Genomic DNA, 19,875 nt, shown 5'->3' with positions numbered 1-19,875 from the left:
GCCTATGGCTTAGGCACGAAATAGAAGGCAGGACATCAGGAGGAGAAAGAATTCTCAGAGAGAAGGAAGCAAGGAGATTAACCAGAAAGATATGACTAGACAGATGCATGGTACTTGAGCACAGATAACCATCTATATGGCAGAATATAGGCTAAAATGAATGGGATATTTTACGTTATACGTAGTCAAAGAGGATCCTAGCTATTTGGTCAAGATATTTGTAAATATATTTTGAGTCTGAGTCTTATTTCTGGGAACATGGGATTGGGAGGAAGAACCAGGGCCTAACTACAAGACATACCAGTGAATACAGTGTTTCTTTGTAAGCACCTACTATCTGATGAATCAAAGTGACTTTTTCTTGACTATACCAGCTAATATTGCAAGGTTTTACTAAATCTTAAATGCCATGGAAGACTGGACAATGCAATGATTCTAAATGGTTGGAATAATTCCCAGTTTAAAAGAAGATTTGCTCCATTAATAAGTAATATAATAAGTAATAATCTAAGTACCCTTTAATCAATGAATAAATAATAAAATGTGATACACACATGTATATCTTTATGTATATATTTATATAGTATTCGTCTGTAAGAAGAAATGAAAAAAATTGAACTTTGCAGGTAAATAAATGAAACTAGATAAAATCATATTGACTGAGGTAACCCAGACCTGGCAAGACAAATGTTGCATATTCTTTCTCTTCATAGTCTCCTAGATCCAATTTTTCAAATATGAACACATATCCTGGAGTAAATACAGAAACCAGGGAAATAAATAGATATCATTACCAGGGTATGGAGGTGGGAGGCCGATAGATAAGGGAATAGCAATGTACAAGTGATCTGATTTGGAAAATGGAAAAGGACGGCCCCTAATTAGACTGGAGGTGGAGGAAAATGAATACAGCAAGAAGGGAGTAAATAACAATAAAAATATCTGAAAAAAATTTTAAAGACACCTAAAAACCTCTATAACCTATCTAAGTCTGCATACAAATTTACATGTATAATTTAAATAGACATATTCTTATCTGGACTGACAATGTTTTCTCCAAGGGCCAAAAGCCTCAGAGCAAAACCACCAACATCAAGCATGTGAAGCACTTAGAGAAACCACTAACATGGGGCATGAGAAGTTGTATTGTGTTCTTTGTCAGTGTTGTCGAAGAGACTCCACAAACACAGTGACTGTTGAGTTGTCTTTGTTTGCCCCCAAAAAGTGCAGGGCAAGCACCTATGAACTTTGACATGAGACCAAAAGATCCTGAGTTGGAACCAATCTAAAAGCTTCCTCTCTGAGAATTAGCTTCATGATACCAGAGAGCACCATACAATTGTGTATAATCTTCAGACACAGCTAGATGGGCAAATTGTGTTTAAGAGTATTAAGTAAATAAAAAGTTAATACTTTTAGGATAAAAGGCAGTTGATTCATAAAAGATTGTAAATGAACAATCTAAGGATAGAGTTGGGAACAATTTTCATGACTCTTGCATCTAATTGTGTAGTAATTAGAATAGTCAGGAGTTATTGATGCTATTGTGACATATTTGTATCTGAGACTATGGTGGAAAAACTGATGGCAAAGGAGAAAATCAACTGAATGGACCAGGGGTTGTCCCACCAACATTAAGCTTTCAATCACCACTAATGATTACATTGTAGAGAAAGAAACCAAGGGTCCTCATTCAATCTTCAGTAATATAGAGTAACCCTTCCCTTCACAGCAGGGCTAAGTCACCAGCTGCCCTCCAATAACTCATCAGTCTTCAAATTAGTTTAAGAAGTTTTCTAGTTTGGACAATTGTGGGACAGCATCCAACTTTTCAGGGCAAATAAGATTATTTACCTTTCTGTTCCTTTTAAAGATTTACTTATTTTAATTTATGTGTAGGAGTGTTTACTAACATTTGTGTTTGCACACTACTTGAGAGCACGTCTTGTGTTCACGGAGGTCAGAAGAGGATATGGGATTTCCTGAAAATGGGGTTATGGGTGGTTATGACCTGGCATGTGGATGCCATGAATTACACCATGGGCACCTGCAAGAACAAGTGTTCTTAACTGCTGGGGCATCACTTCTCCCCCCTTTACTCTTTCTATAAGGAACTAGATGAAATATTTAAGAGTTCCTAGACATTTTCAAACAGATATCTAGGGTGTATTATTTTTTTTAAAGATACCAATTCAAACAACTCTATTTTTCTGTTTTCCAGACTCCGTTACCGATTACTATGGGTAAAATTTAACAGGAATTCAACTGAAGGCTGAGACGATGTACTACAGACTCAGCATCTCAAATTACAGAGAGGTAATTTAGAGCAGAAATACAACTATTAACAGTTGCAGTGTATCTTTTTGACCATAGAACATCTCGATCCGCAAACAGCAGTTTTACAATTTATAAAGCAATGTCAGGTGTCAACCTTCGGGGATGAGGCTCTATTCTACTTTGCAATGTTTTCTCACAAAGAAGACACAAATCTCAACTGCCATTTATTACATTATCTCTTTCTACAAAGACACACAGGGACACACACATACATACATTTTGGTTGTTGTTTTTAACTTTTCAAATGTGGAGTTCCCCGAGACTGACCTTGAAATTACAGTTCTCCTGCCTCAACTCCCAAGTACAAGGGCTTATATACAGGCTGGTGCCTCTGGCTGAACATCCCTTTCATTTCTAAATAAAGCATCAGGGGCAAGTCTAGGCACCATCAATTTCCCTCAAGTCCATGCACTATCTCATCTTATGCCATCCTACAAACCAAATTGGAAAGCTGAACACTAGAAGCAATCTTTACATAAAATGGTAAAAATAAAAGGCAATCTTTATTTTACATGTTTGCACATAACCAAGAAGGAAATAAGTACAAGTACGGCTATAGAATTTGTCTCTCTACCTCCACAGCAAATTCTATGTCTCTAGCTAATAGTTGCCATTTCTCTTTTTTAAATGCCACCGCCCTTCCTTTGAAGATGGCTAGTGCCTTCGGAATTCCTGAAGCACTTGAAACCTCAGTGTTTCTGCCCACCCAGCTTGAGGTGTTTCAACTTTCCATGAACATTCATCAGCAGATCTAGCAGCCCACAGGATGCCTCACTTTCCTACAGGGTTCAACATACGCATTGTGTGGTTACAACACAAATTTGAATACTAACTTGGAGCAAACACTTCAGAGGATGTGGTAACTTCATAAGGTAAATAGCGGTCATCTCAATTTTCAAATGGGAGTTCTAACTGGGATGATGGTGTATTCCCAAGAAGTGCTGTATTTGTACAAAGCTCAGGGTGGTGGTAGTGGGAATAAAAGGCCCTACATGTGGGTTATTAAGTAAAATAATGAAGGAGCCACTTCCATTCCTAGCCTAAGAAAATGATAAATACCCATGAATTATAATACTCAGAATAACAGGGAAAGAAATAGTGTAAGCCCCTGAGGTCTGATCGATTTTAAAATAAGCTGACCTCTTGTTCTCTCATTCTCACAGTGCGTGGCATAATGATATTTATCAGAGAGAGTATATTTTTATCTAGAGAATACTTTTAACACATTGTTTCTGTCACTGGTTTAGAAATCTTTACATGCACTAACCAGTTTGTGAGCTTCTGGGTTAAACTTCCAGAAGAATGCCAGGTAAATCTTAATGCTATCTGAAGTCAAGAATAGAAGCTTATACCCTCAATACTCCCTGTGACCTGTAAATCTAATTGGGAAATTTACCTACCTCTCTAGGCTAGAATATTCCAGATATCAGAAGGAAAGTCTTTTGGAGCATCAAGACGGTCCTATGGTCTCCAGCTTCACCTGTTTCAATTGCTTGTGACCTAGAATATATTCATAAGTTTGTTACTAAATAATCTATGATTACTGTAAATCCAACTTTAATCAAATATTTCATTTTATCTCATATTACTTTACTCTTGGGTCTATATGTCATAGTTATTAGAAAAACACCATCATATATGCTTCTCACTAATTCAAGTGTTACACTGTAACTGCCACATAAATACAAATAATCAAATTCATTTTCGGAAGAGAAAACTATTTATAGATATTTTATAAATACAACACAGTTCAACTTGTATTAAAGTGGAAGTCATTAGGCAGAGTAGTAAATCATGCCTGTCTTATTTCAATCAATTTAACAATAATTTTTAAAAGGACAATGATATATTCAGACAGAGGAGTAGATAGGAAGCTCTGTGCCCCAGGACTTGATTACTCTCACCATCTGGGATTGTTTAATAGTGAGCACATTTTTAGAATAAAGATCTGGATATTAATGTGGAAAAACCAATTGGCGGGTATATAGATTTTGATTAGGGACTGCCTGCTGCCCATTGATTCTTCCAGGGAGCAATACAAGGCTTAGGGTCAGATGTCTGTTGATGTTCTTAAGCATCCCTGCCTTTTATAAATGAATGGATAACTCGTTGATGCCATAAATAAATTGACTAAATTAGCAATTTATGAAAATGTATAAATACTGCTTAATTATATCCACTGACTTTTGAAAACGAAATCAGCTTTCTACTGGGGAACAGTCATGAAAAGTGTTCTTGGTATCACTTATGATTAATTCAAGGAACATAAATTGACACTGACCCCTTTCTGAGGCAGTGGCTATCACCTACACTACACAGATCTGACTGGGAAGAATCTAGCTGGAAATAGTATTACAGAAAGTAATATATCAGGACTCATTCTGACAGGTAGATTTGTCAAATCCAAATCAGTGCAGTTTGCAGACCTTGAATGATTAGCTGTCTCTGTGCTAATGCCTAAAGATCCATGTGACAATCATGAATCAACACTAAGTTGTCAATGACTCCATTGTCAACTCTCTGGTTAGAAAGCACAGAAATAATTCAACTCTGAGATAATCTCTAGATGATAAAAAACATATGAATAGAGTTTGTGCATTTGTTTAAAAGTTTAGGAGAAGATAATATGTTGTAAAACAAGAAAATTTAATGGGGAAATTGGAAACCTAGCAATTGGGAGAAATAGATTCGGGGATTGACCTCTTAGAACTATCCTGAACCCATGAGACACTGGTCTGATGTCTCTACCAAACAGAAATTGAAATCAAGAGCCCACAGCATCCACAAATTCCTCTTCTGCTAGAAGAAATATGTGACATTTCAAATTAGGGTCCAGAGTTAGTAAACGAGAGAAAAGCCTCAGCGCTGCCAAGACTGTTTACTGACACATGAAACCTAGAGTCAGGTGATCACCAGCAATGTCATGGGTGTCAATATGTCATCCGTACCTTATTCTGCCTTCCAAATGCCACATGGAGGAACCCAATGAAAGAAAGTAACTCAAAACAAAACAGTTGCTAGAAATTTTTAGAAAGTGAGTCAGTAGCTTTCCAAGTCTACTAGTACTCTATAGATCAGGGATTGAATAGAACAATAATTTTCCTTTCTCGTCTAAATCAAAAGCAAACAAATAAAGTAACCAAAATATGATTATTTATCTGCCAACTTAATATGTAGGCTAACAGACAACGACATTTGCCTACTGGTAGCAATAAAATGACAAATAGGGGCAAGGAGGGGGAAGAAGACAGGGAAATACTGGATTCTGTTATTGCTTGCTCAGTGACTGCCCTTTGTAGTCGCCTGGTCAGAAGTTTAAGAGAGTGGATTGAGAAGATTAGGTGATATAGGCTTAGTGGATGCTGTATACCACCATTCCACCAGCCAATGTGGCACTGTCATGACTCCAACAAACTCTAGCTTTGTCATATTTTAAATACTCACTTGTGCTGGCTGGTTTTGGTTTGTTTGTTCTTGTTTAGTTGAGGTTTTTTGTTTTTGTTTTTGTTTTTGTTTTTTTTAATCAGTGTGATAGAAGTCAGGGTTATCTAAGAAGAGGAACCTTAAATGAGATAATTCTTTTATTAGATGACTTGTAGACAAGTCTGTGGACCATTTTCTTAGAAAATGATTAGTGTGGGAAGAGGGTGCCACTGCTGCACAAGTGGTCCTGGGTTATATGAGAGGAAGTTGAGCAAGCTATGAAGGACAAGTTAGTAAACAGCACTACTTTATGTCTTTTGTATAAGTTCCTGCCTCCAGGTTCCTGTCTACAGTTCCTAGATCCTCTCACTGATGGAGTGTGACCCGAGAGTTGTAGGAAGAAATAAACTATCCGTTTCTTCCCCAAGTTGCTTTTGGCTGGGTGCTTCATTAAGCCAATAGAAACCTTAACTATGATTGTGCTGTTACTATCAATGTCATTTTCTATTCCTAACACTATTTTTCTCTCCTGCCTTTTAATTGACTGCTCTTAGCAGAAGATTGTATTATTAGATCCTAAAAGAAATTAGTCTGCTCTTTATTGACCCTTTCAATAATACTTTGCCCTAGCTTTATTGATCCTTTCGAGGATAATAACTCTGATTTCTGTTCCTTAGGTTTTTTTTTTTAATTATGCTTGAATATTTCCTTTTTATTATGTTGGACTTATTCTGGTCTTTGTTTACTAAATTCTTAAACTGCATTTTTAGTCTCTAATTTTTTTTCAGTTTTGACATTTTCCCCATAAGAAAATAATGTCCTATAACTCATATAAGACCTTGATTACTTAAATGTTTAAGGCAATATGTGCCTTAATAAGTAATATTTCATTTTTTCACTATAATTTTCTATGTCAATTTTCTTTGATCCATGAGTTTATGATACATGCCTTTGCATACTCATTTATAAAATGGTAACACAAAAGAGATTGCATGTAGTTCAATCTACAATTATGTTTTTATCAGAATGTTTGATCTACAATTTTGTTTTTATCAAAATGTGTCTGTTTAATATTTTATAATTTAATTTACAGACTATTATACTGAAAGCTGGATAAAAAGAGAAACACCACTTCATGTAAAAAGTTAGACCGTTTGGTGAATGATAGCAGATTTCTCAACAAAAACTCCAAAAGCTGTGATGTGGCTCACTGAACATAAATTCTGAAACACTATCACTGTTGACACCGATTACTGTGTTCGACAAAGATGTCTGTCCTTCATTAAGTAAAGAGGAAGTGAAATAAACATAAAATAAACATAAATGGAGAGAATTCATGGCCACCAAGCCAGAACTACAAAAGATGCTGGAAGAGTGACACATTCAAGAGTCCACAGGAAGGAGTTGTCTACACCAGAACCCAGGTGGGAAATACAGATGAGAATTAGGAAAGAATCAAATGTTACAAAACCAAGAAAATTATAGCAACCTTTCTTTAATACCTCTGAATGTTAGTGACTCAAGTTCCCAATCAAAAGGCACAAAACAGCAGACTAGATTCAAAGAACAAGATCCACCTATTTGTTGACTACAAGAAATTTACTTTCAGTAGTAATTTCCTGGGCATATACCAAGCAAATACCCTTGGTGTGGAAGAATTAGCCAAGATAATGCTGCTGGGAATATAAAGCAAGCCATCACGGCAACTCTACTTTCCCACAACACTGACTTCACACCAAAATTAGGAGCAATGAACCAACTATATATTGATTCAAAGAAATATCCATCAGGAGGATACTACAAATCTAAACAATATAGTTTTAGATAGTCATTTTTGTAGATCTTTTACAAAACTTAAAGTATTTTGATTATTCAGTTTTAAAGTCCGTGGTTGCCGACATAACAACAGATCAAACTTCTTCATGGAAATGTTAGTATCTTAAACTCTTCCTAATTTTTGGAGTAAATTTTTCTTTGTAAGAATGATGAGGATTTCTTGGTGGTTAACTTCTTGAGTTCTTTATATATTTTGGATTTTAGCCCTCTATCGGATGTGGGCTTAGTGAAGATTTTTCCCCATCTGTAGGTTATTGATTTGTTCTATTGACTATGTCCTTTGCCTTACAGAAGCTTTCCAGCTTCATGAGGTCCCATTTATCAATTCTTGATCTTAGAACCTGAGCCATGGGAGTTCTATATAGGAAATTTGCCCCTGTGCCAGTGAGTTCGAGGATCTTTCCAACTTTCTCTTCTATTAGATTCAGTATATCTGGTTTTTATGTTGAGGTCGTTGATCTACTAGGACTAGAGATTTGTGCAAGGTGACAAATATGAATCTATTTTCGTTTTTCTACGTATAGACTGCCAGTTAGACCAGTATAGCTTAAGGTCAGGGATGATGATTCTCTCCACAAGTTCTTTTATTATTAAGAATTGTTTTCCCTATTCTGGGTTTTTTGCTTTTCCAGATGAATTTGAGAATTGCTCTTCCCCATGCCTCTAAAAAATTATATTGGGATTTTGATGGGAATTGCATTGAATCTGTAGATTGCCTTTGGTAGGATGGCCATTTTTACTATGTTAATTCTTCTAATCCATGAACATGGGAGATCTCTCCATTTTCTGAGATCTTTTTCAATTTCTTCTTGAGAGACTTGAAGTTATTGTCATACAGATTTTCACTTGTTTGGTAAGTGTTACCAATGATATTTTATATTACTTGTGACTATTGTGAAGGCTGTTCTTTCCCTAATTTCTTTCTCAGCCCATTTGTCATTTGTAGAAAGAAAAGCTACTTATTTATTTGAGCTAATTTTACATCCAGTCACTTTGTTGAAGTTATTTATCAGCTGTAGAAGTTCACTGGTAGAATTTTGGGGGTCACTTATGCATACTATCATATCATCTGCAAATAGTGATAACTTGACTTCTTCTTAGTCAATTTGTATTCCATTGATCTCCTTGTGTTGTCTTATTACTCTAGCTAGAACTTCAAGTACCATATTGAATAGATACAGGGAGAGCCAAATGACTCAATCAAAAAATGAGGTATAGAACTAAACAGAGAATTCACAGCAGAGGAATCCTAAATGGATGAGAAACACTTAAAAAATTGTTCAAAGTCCTTGGTCATCAGGGAGATACAAATCGAAATGACCCTGATATTCCACCTTATACCAATCAGGATTGCTAAGATCAAAACCACAGGTGACAGCACATGCTGGGCAGCATGTGGAGAAAGAAGAACACTCCTCCATTGCTGGTAGGTTTGCAAACAGATGCAACCACTCTGGAAATCAATCTTGAGATTCCTCAGAAAATTGGAAATAGATCCACCTGAAGATCCAGCTATACCACTTGTGGGCCTATACCCTAAAGATGCCCCACCATGCCACAGGGGCATGTGTTCCACTATGTTCATAGAAGCCTTATTTTTGATACCCTGAAGCTAGAAACAACCCAGATGTCCCACAACAGGAAAATGGATACAGAAAATGGAACACTACTCAGCTATTAAGAATGAGGACATCCTGTGTTTTACAAGCAAATGGAGTAAAGTAGAAAATATCATCCTGAGTGAGGTAACTCAGACCCAAAAGGACATGCATGAACTGCAGGGACAAGAAAATGAAGAAGAGTCTGAGGAAAAGGTCTAGAGACAGGCCTAAATTGGGATCCAGCTCAGGGGGAGGTTCCAAGGACTGACACAATTACTGATGCTATGATATGCTTACAAACAGGGGTCTATCATGACTGCTCAACAAGCAGCTCAAAGACTGAGATGCAGATATTTTCATCAGACCAATGGACAGAGCTGCTGACCATTGTGGTTGAATTAAGAAAAAGCTGGAAGAAGCTGAGGACTAGAGCGACCCTAGAGAAAGACCAGCAGTCTCACCTGACATGGATCCCATGGATCTCTCAGACACTGAGCCACCAACCAGGAAGCATACACCAACGGATATGAGGCCCCGTTGCATATACAGTAGAGGACTGCTGGGTCTGAACTCAGTCAGAGAATATCTACCTAACACTCAAAAGTCTTGAAGCCCCAGGGAGTGGGAGGTCTGGAGCAATAGGGTTTGGGGATGGGGATATCCCCTTGGAGATGGGGGGAGAAGGTGTGGGATGTGGAACAGTCCGAAGGGGGACCAGGAGGATAAAGTCTGGACTGTAAAAAATGATTAATGAATAAATTTTCTAAAAATTAAAAAAAATACTGATGAAGAATAGTTTGTATAGCCGGTGAGATAATTCTGGACAAAATTAATATTTCATTTGTTAGTGGTTTTCAGTTGGAGATAGGTTTTGAATTAGAGATGTTGGCTTGTGTTACTTCTCTCAGTCCTGGGACCCCAGTCAGGCCCAGAGCTGTGTGGACCCTGAGACTGCTAGCACAGTCTCTGTAAATTCATGTTATCAGTCCTCCTGGATGTAGATGGCCTTGTTTTCTTCATGTATTCCATCCCCTCTGGCTCTTAAAATCTCTCGACCTCCTCTTCCAAAGGGTTCTGTGGTTTCTGGTTTGTGTTTTTATGAGATTTCTATATGTGCATATAGACATAGACACACACACACACACACACACACACACACACACACACACACATACACATACATACACATATACATGTGTTTTCTAAGCTTTTTCTTTAGCTCTTTTTCTACTATGGGTTTTGTCCTATTCTGACTTGTTTGCTTTTATTTTTTCTAATTTTACTTTATTAGTGTCTTTTAGAAGCCTGTTTGTAATCTATTAAGAAAGAGAGAGAGAGAGAGAGAAGAAGAAGAAGAAGAAGAAGAAGAAGAAGAAGAAGAAGAAGAAGAAGAAGAAGAAGAAGAAGAAGAGAGGAAGAAGAAGAAGAAGGAGAAGAAGAAGGAAGGAAGGAAGGAGGGAGGGAGGAAGGAGGGGTGTGGATTTTGGTGGGTGGGAAACTGGAGAAGATCTGGGAGGAGTTGGGGAATAGAAAACCTTAATAAGAACATATTAAGCTAAAAATCTGCCCTTCATTCAAAAAATGTAATGGTAGAGTCCTTGTCCTTCAAGTGATGCACAATTTTACCTTGTTTTAAAGAGCTATCATTAGGTACATGCTAATTGAAACCTACATTTTCTATTTGAATTTAATGTTTGCTGCAAAACTTCAGTGATTTTTTTTCCTGTTAGGTTTGTGCTTTCAAGTCCCTTTTATAAGGATTGGTTTTTAAGAGCAGTCTTATGTGATATATTTCTGACAAGTTTTCCCATCCATTTGTGCCCCTTTGCCTTTGTGTCCTTATGTTTCAGCTCTGCCTCTTGTGCAAAGCGGTTTTAATTGATTTTTGACAAAGAAGCCCTTTGTTAGATGAGATGGGATTCATATTCATTCTAGCGTCTCATTTTGTACTTTCTCTTTGATTCGTTATTTCCTTTATTCATAGCGGATCTTCCTACCTTATGTGGATTGAATTTACTTTTTCACGTTCCATTGTTCCATTTTCCTTCAGGTTATCCTACTTGTGTTCAAAGATATATTTAAGTCTGCATAAATTTCAAAAGTAATCAGTGGCTTTGTTTTCTTGGAAAAACAATGTAAGCCTCTTAGAATGTTTTTAAGCAGTCCCAATGCCCTCACAACTTGTTTTTTTAGTATCTCAATTCTAGTTCGATTTTAACTCCAAAAATTAAATATCTTGTTTATAAGTCAATAATATTTGTCCAAAATGGGAAACTTGCTTTTATGACTGCCCTTTGATATTAAACACTCATTTGTTGACGCCGCTCTGCTTTTATTTCAATATCACTACTGAGACTTACTTATGAGCTGAATATCTTGTCAGCACATCAAAGTATTTGTACCATTGTCTTTCTATCTCTACACATGTTGAGACATTAACAGTCAGTTAATAACTTTAAGGTAATCAGTGTTCATTCTCTAGAGGGCTTTAAAATATTGTTTTGTCTCCTGTTTTCATTGATTTTACTGTGGAAGTGCACAAGTGTCTCCAGTGCTCCTACTTGAGAAATTCATGTCTTCCTGGACTTAAATACTTGTGTTATAAGTTCTATGAAAAAGAACACATCATATCACCAGCTAGAATCCTTTTAGCCACGACTCATCTGCCTGTCCTCTATGAGCATTGTATCTTACAATCACACTGGAATTTTTTTTCCGTGCGTTTGTCTCTCATTGCTTCATTCCGAATAATCTTCCCCGTTCTCTTTTCCATTTTAATAACTATACCTATAACTTTGTTTTAGTTTTAATTTCTAGGTATGATTGTCTTGATTTATGAAAAGCATATTAAATTCCTTTTTTAAATCTAAATAAGTCTGCCTGGTGACTTGCTCCTATTCCCCGAGCATACTTTCAGTTTGGTCTTTTATTTTTTAAACATAGTTTTATATGGGTCATCTCAGCCCTCCCTTTCCCCTAGTGCCTGTGAATATCTGACTATGTAGCCTGTTATTTCTGCATAATCTGGTTGGTTGTGGGTTATTCTTTATATTACTGTGTTGCAGTTTACCTGTCCTTTTCTCTGTTTCTATGTTGCTCATGATGCTTAGGAAGACCTGACAGGGTATTTTTCTAATGTAGAGTATTGATGTGTCAGACCATAGTAGGACATTTCTCATATGTGAACTCTGACATGGGAGCGTGCATTGCACTTCGAGGGTGAAACCCCAGCTGTTGTTGCTACTGTTTTTAGAAACCCTCATCAATACTTGATACTGCTAGAGTTTCACCTTTCTTCCAGTGTTGTGGGTTATAAAATCACCACATAACTGATTTTGTTTGTATTTTCCTAATCACAACAGTAGATCATACCATTTCGAAAGTGTATAAGCATAAACAGATTTTATAACTTTTGGTTCATTTTGCTAGAGCACTGCATTGTTTTCCACTGACATTTCTAGTGAAAATCATGCCTGGCCTTATTGACTGGAAAGTGTCTTATAGGAGTAACATAGTCACAAATGTTTACTTTTCGACAACCATTATTAAATATTTAGGGATGCTAAGAAACATTGTTCTAGGTCCTCTCCTCTTCACCCCAATCTATATTCCTTTTAACAGTTTTGTTTTTTGAAACCATACAGAGGAATGTCACAGTAGGTGGTAGGAAAAATTACTTGTACACATATGGTCAAGTGCCTTATGAAAACCAAGACTCCATACATAATCAGAACTCACTTTTTAAAAAGTCACGAGGGCTTAAGAGAAAAGAGAAGGAAACAGACAGTTTTGCTCTTCACTAGATTTTCTTTTTAGAAACTAAAGCTAACATTCTTTATTTTACGCCTCCAAGAACCATCCATCTCGTAAATGCCACAGGAGAAGATGCTGAAGTGCAAATGCTAACATTCAAGGCTTTCTCCATCTCTAGTCTTGCATCAGGCTTTGCGAATGGGATTAGGATTGGGGCATAGATTTCAGTGAGGGGGAGAAAAGGTCCCAAAGCAACAATCAGTTCTGTAGCAATTAACATAATCACAAACTAATTAACAATCATATAAACTGTCAGAACTACTCTCTGGCTGCTTAGCCAGACACATCTGATTGCATAAGATGCCCGAACACCTTCAGTAATTTCCGTAGTAGAATCTAAGAACTACGGATTTTCACTACCCCTCTCCCAAATCTGAGAGCACTCAACCTAACATGTGAGAACAGAACTGTTCGACATGGCATTTAGTAAACCCAAGGCCATTCTGAAACTATTTTCATTAGCAGCAACCTGTAACAAGATGGTAAGTGAAAGGACCTATTGAGAGGTCTACTGTGAATGATAATCATTTGCTGGCTCTCATAAAAATTCTGTGCTTTTCATACACGATATTAAGATAGGTTCTGCAAATAGATACTATGATTGTCTTAGAGGCTCTGGAAAAGAACAAGAAACAACCCCAAAGCATTAGTCATCTTGCCAAAATGAACGGATTCTTGACAATTACATTAAAAACATACAATATGTGTTTCACAATGATCGTGAAATTCAAGGCTATTAGTAATCAACAGTGAAGGTTATTATAAATGATAAAGGTGTCAGTGAGAAAAATAATGACACTTAGAAAGCAGGTAAAAAAAATCTAATTTCTTCAGAGAATTGTTAGATTCCTTAGCCTCACTATGGTCCTCAGTAATGGTCACCAAATAGTTCTTCATGTGATTAGCTGCAAAAATCACACAGGTTTATTGAGAGAATGGGAAGCATAGGCTGAGTGCATACCTGTGTCCAAAAGCTATATAGCTGTAGAGGGCATACAGGAGACACCGTTGCTAAGCAACAGACTGCCCTCCTAACTACTGCCAGCCATTTTCAAAAAAAAAAAAAGAAAAAAGAAAAAAGAAAAAAACCCTACTGGGTGACTACAAAAAATAATACAAGAAGGTAAAAGCATATAACCAATATTCAATCACCCCACAAAATTGAAAACTTGAAAATAAGCCCAGCTTCATCTGCCAGGCTGTTTTTCAGTTTAAGAAGCATTTTTCAAGTAATCTCAGATTTCATTTTCATAACACCTTATGAGACAAAGAAGGACCTGCTATTTTCATTTCACTAAAAAGAAGACCATGACCCAGAGAGGTTACATTCCTCTTTCATTGTGCACACACCATTCAAACCGGGTTGTAGGCACTCATGTCCCGGTATTTCTCCCACACTTTTTTTTTTCTAGAACAAATGTGACTTTGTCAAGCAAGCAGGGAAACTACAGTGACATCTACTGATGCAAGGTGAAGAACAAACTAATCACAGATAACTATTTACACATTATATCCCAGTAGCCTGCAAGAAAAAAAGTTGTTTGAACATTCAAAAATTATATAAATACTAGAACTGCATGAATATTAGAAATATGCATTTATCCATGACCTATAAAATACTGCCATAAATTGTATTAAACCATTCTTTGGAAGGAAATACTTTATTAAATTTGCTCATTAAAATATTCATATCATCTTTCTTAAGTTAATAAGACTAACTTACAGGTTTTACATTTTTACCTCTCGTTATTGTGCATACATGTGTATGTGTGTATGGACGGAAGTGTAGCTATGTGAGTCCCATAAGGAGTGAATGGAGATCTGAAGACATTTTTCTGCAGTGGCTTCTCTGTTTCCATCATCAGCTCTAGGGATTGGACTCAGAATTTCACGTTTGCAAAGCAAAGCGTGAGGGCTTTTACCAGAAGAGCCATCTTGTGGTTAAAGAGGAGGGACTGGAGCTAAAACATGAAAATTAATATATAAGAGAAGTCACTGTGCAAAGAAATGCTGCTAGGCTTTCCTCATTTGAACTTGATCTAACAACAAAACATGTACAGGCAAAGTTTGCAAACTTTTAAGTGTAAGAGGTATGTCATACAAAAGTACACCAAAGGCTTGATTTGAAGTTGATTCTACTAGCAACTGTGAATCGCAAGTAGCTCTTCATGCTAGAATTTTCTTTTTAAGATAGAAAAGGGATGCTGCTCTGTGCATCTGTACATTGGCACGTACATGTGAGCACAGGTTCTCAGCTTGGGGAGGCAAGTGGCATTGCGTTCTGCCATAACCACTCCCAGCAGAAGTTATACATGACTGTGGGTTACCAGGCACCAATGCTGGGAGTCAAACTTAGGTCCTATGCAGTATTTATCTTAACCACAGAGCCATCTTTCCATCCTTGTGCTAGGAACTTTAGCTGGTTTGACATTTTGTACAGATTACTACAGCTACCATGAGTTTACTATACAACAGCCGCGTTATGAGGAGAGGACATTTCATGACCCTCCTGCCAATTGACTGGACTTACATTTTATTAGTCCCTTCTTTCACAATGTTCCCTGAGCCTTTCCCTGATATAGATAGCCCATCCGTGGCTGAGCACTAACAGTCACTTTCTTTTAGTAGTATAACTACTCTCAGGGCAATAAGAAGTGTTTTTGACTAAGTTTGCAACAGCACAAATCTATGGATATTAACATAACTACTTTAGAAGACAGTTTAACAACGTGACCATTAAGAAAGTCAGCATTGCTTTAAGGCCTATGACTTCCCTAGCCATGGATATTAGCTAGAGATAAATTTATTCCTGAGGAGCAGAAATAAAATCGAATCAATAGACTAGTTGGTTGCCTCCATAAATGTCATGGCACCATAGTACTAGTGGGCACACAGTATTGTATCATGAAAAGATTTGTGCTAGATAAGACCACTGACATCTTTCTTCTCCAGAATCTTGCTAGAAACTTCCAGCACTATGAAAGCTAGGCAGCATGGACTTTCTTGGTCAATTCAAGAGGTATTTCTTTATGACATTAGCATCTAGTTATATTGAGCAACAAATTCACTCCCATTCTTGGGAGTGTTCTTTGTTTCTTTCATTCTTTTATTTCCCTTGTTGTTGTTGTTGTTGCTGTTGTTGTTGTTGTTGTTCTTTATTTTTTGATACATGGTTTCTCTGTGTAGCCCTAGCTATACTAGAACTTTCTCTGTAGACTAGGCTAGCCTTGAGCTCAGAGATCTCCCTGCCTTTGCCTCCCGAGCACTGGGATTAATGGTATGCACCACCGTGCCCAGCCCTGTCTTTTCTTTCTCACTTACGTTTCAAACTCTGTGTCCAGATATAATTCTTCACACTGGGACATAAATACTTGCAATCAGTTGCTGTGGATCAGTGAGAACTAACCATGTCTTTTCTTTATTGTGTCTGCTGGAAGCCAGAGATGTAGACATGATTTCCCTGATATTCAGGATTTCTTGCTCTTTATCTGATCTCCCCTCCCTTTTATTCCATGTGGCTCCTTCTCACCTTCCTTACAAAGAGCCTGATTTTCTCTTTCTCTTTTCCATTTCCTCACTCTAGGCAACTGCCAGGATTTACAGCTTGGTTAATGCACTAGTTTTCTTCCAAACTGTAATTCTCAAAAGAACTCTCAGTTTCCCCAATAACAATTCCACAGACATTATTGTATAGGTTTTTTTTTTTTTTTGTAAGGAACAGTACTGTTTCTGTAATTGTCAATTCATGGATTTATTATAAATTGTTAAATCAGTACACTTTAATACAGCTCAACAGAACTGATGTGAGACTGGAAATATAAAGAATTTTATAACTAAAATGTACTTTTTAATGAGGACCTATTCCCCTCCTTTGTGGGCTACATTTGAAATGTTGTCCACCCTTGTAGTTTTCTTCGGTGGGAAGTCAATTCAACCTTTCTGTTGGGATGCTGGTAATAATATAATGAGGAACACTAAGTAGGCACCAAACGCCATGCTGAGTAGAAGATATATCTGCCCATTAATTGCACTAACTCTAAGCCATCAAACTATTCTTCATGTATTTTATAGGTTTATCATTGATTAATAAATGATCCCAGTCATACTGAGAGTAGATAAGCCATTAAAACTCTAACTCAAGCTGTCCTGAGTGGGTGTGTGTCCAACCTCCACCAACCAAGCTTCCTATAGAGAAGGCAGAAGTTCTCAAGGCCAAAGCAAGCATGATAGACATCTCTGTGCAGTGTGTCAGGTTATTTTCTAATTATATTTTTCATGGCTTTTTAAAAAGCTTGTCGAAGCTGTAAATGATGACAGAGGTTATATTACTAAGTAAACCAATGCAACCCCATACCTATTTATTTAACAAAAGGCATATTCCCCTCGAAGGGAAGTAATTGCAATTGCATTTCAGCCACATGCTTCACATTTTCTATGACAATACCTCAAATTGCCACAATTTTAAACACACAGCAGGAAACTGCCTCCCAAAGATAAAGAAATCCATTCACTATAGATTTAATTATAAAAGCATTTAACTGCACTAGTAGCGATCACTACATGGTAGTTCACACAACATTAAATGTAGAGCCTGTTAGCAAAGATAGATTGCCTTGGAAGCGAAAGCCACTTATGGAGCAGTGAACTGGTAAAAACCCAAATGTCTCAAATGGGCTTTTCTAGAAAGCCTAAGAGCAGGCCTGCTCAAATCCCTCACCCAGTGTTCACCCTCAGACTGTCTTTGGAAGTAAGCTGAATAAATCACATACTCTCAGATTAACTATTCTTACTGTATTAAGTTAAATACGATTAAGAGAGTATAATATCCACTTATACAGACTATTATAATGACACCATTAGTTGAAAGGACTACTTGGATCCCTAATTAATCCTTTTCACATTCGAGAACACCTGCCAGTTTAATTGAAAGTACCTCGATTATAATTATTTCAAAAGAAACGTCACTCGAAGTTTATAATATACTCTTTGCACTGTTTCAATCACACTAGTAGCAGAATACAAGTCCTCAGGGGCACACTCACAAAAGACATAGGCATGTAATCAATGTGTCCATGTTTGCCACTAAAAGTGACTTTACTTCATATAAAGATGCTTTAAAACATGGTTCACAGGAGCTGAGATCACAACCAGTTCTTAAATGAGAGCCAATGTCTTACCAAAGCTGTCTAGTTTTAGCAATTTCCAAAGTCCCAGATCTGGATAAAAACATGAGTATATGAGAAATTTTGTTAGTAATGTCAGGTAGAGAACTGCCAGTCACTTAGGATAATGGAAAGTCTGTAGAGAATTATCCCTACACTGTCTTACATGGCCATCTTAGTTTCATTTCTGTTTCAGTAACGAACTATCTTGACAAAAAACTAACTTGGAGAAGAATGGGTTTTTTCCAATTTACGATCCCAGGTTACAGTCAATCATTTTCTGAAAGTCAAGGTAGGAACTCAAAGAGACAATCACAGTCAAAAGCAGAAAGAAATGGGTGTGCCAGCATCACTTGCCTGGGGTTTCTTCACTCTTACACAAAATGGGATACATCCCATGAAATGACGCTCCCCACATTCAGGGTGGGTCTTCCCACCTACGTTAACAATCAAGACAACCCCCCTCAGACATGACCACAGTCCAATCTGCTCTGGCTAATTCCTTAATTAGACTCTCCTTAATAATTCTAGGTTATATTAAGTTGTCAGATAGCCTAGCTAGCATAAGGTTTTGACATTTCATTATAAAGTTATCATCTACAAATATCTTAGGCCATATTCAACAGGTGTCCTGGGATGCATGCAGCATAAAGTCCAAAGGCTGCATGCTTAATAACATAAATGATTCAAATAACTGGTGGTTCTTTAGGGTAGACAGAAGAATGATAAATCTGGTTCATATGGTAGTCTTGTTTTGTGTTTTCTGAGAAACTTCCATACTTATTTCCATAATACCTGAGCTAAATCACATTTCTAGCAGAAATTCTAAGGTCCCCTCACCTTTTTTCTTCCTTTGATTCTTTCCAGTAAATTAATAATATTCTTTTCTTTTTTCATTAATTTATTTATTGATTTTACATTCTAATATCAGCCCCCCTTCTCCTCCCAGTCTCCCTACCAGTTCCTCTTCCCCATTCCCCTTCCCCTTCTCTTCTGAGAAAGGGAAGGAGTCCTCCAGGTATCGTCCCACACTAGCATCAACTCACTGCAGGACTAGGCACATCTTCTCCCACTGAGGCAAGACAAGGTTGACAAGTTAGAGGAACAGGATACAAGGCAGGCAATAGATTCAGGGGCAGTCCCTGCTCCAGTTGTTAGGGGACCCACATGAAGACAAAGCTGCACACCAGCCACATATGTAAGAGGGGCCTAGGTTTAGCCCATGCTTACTCTTTGGTTCTTAATTCAGTCTCTGGGAGAACCCAGGAGTCCAACAAGTTGACTCTGTTGGTCTTCCTGTGGAGTCCCTACACTCTTTGTGATCCCTCAATCCCTCCTCCAACTCTTCCACAAGACTTCCAGAGCTCCATCAAATGTTTGGCCGTGATTCTCTGCATCTGTTTCCATCGGATGCTGGGTAGAGCCTCTCAGAAGACAGTTATGCTAGGATCCTGTCTGCAGGCATAACAGAATATTATTAATGGTTTCAGGGATTGGTTCTTGCCCATGGAATAGACCTCCATTTAGACAAGTCATTGGTTGGTCATTCTCTTGTGTCTGCTTCATCTTTGTGCATATATTTTAGGTCAAAGGTTTTATGGGTGAGTTGCTCTCCTTATCCCTCTTTTGGGAGCCTTGCCTCTATAAGCTAAAGAAACCTTAGACATTTGTATCACAGATTGTATCCAAAATAGCTAAGAGAG

Source organism: Rattus rattus, chromosome 8 (assembly GCF_011064425.1).
Source record: "Rattus rattus isolate New Zealand chromosome 8, Rrattus_CSIRO_v1, whole genome shotgun sequence".
In the NCBI taxonomy this organism is placed as follows: Eukaryota; Metazoa; Chordata; class Mammalia; order Rodentia; family Muridae; genus Rattus; species Rattus rattus.
Note: the sequence above shows the minus strand (reverse complement) of the source record.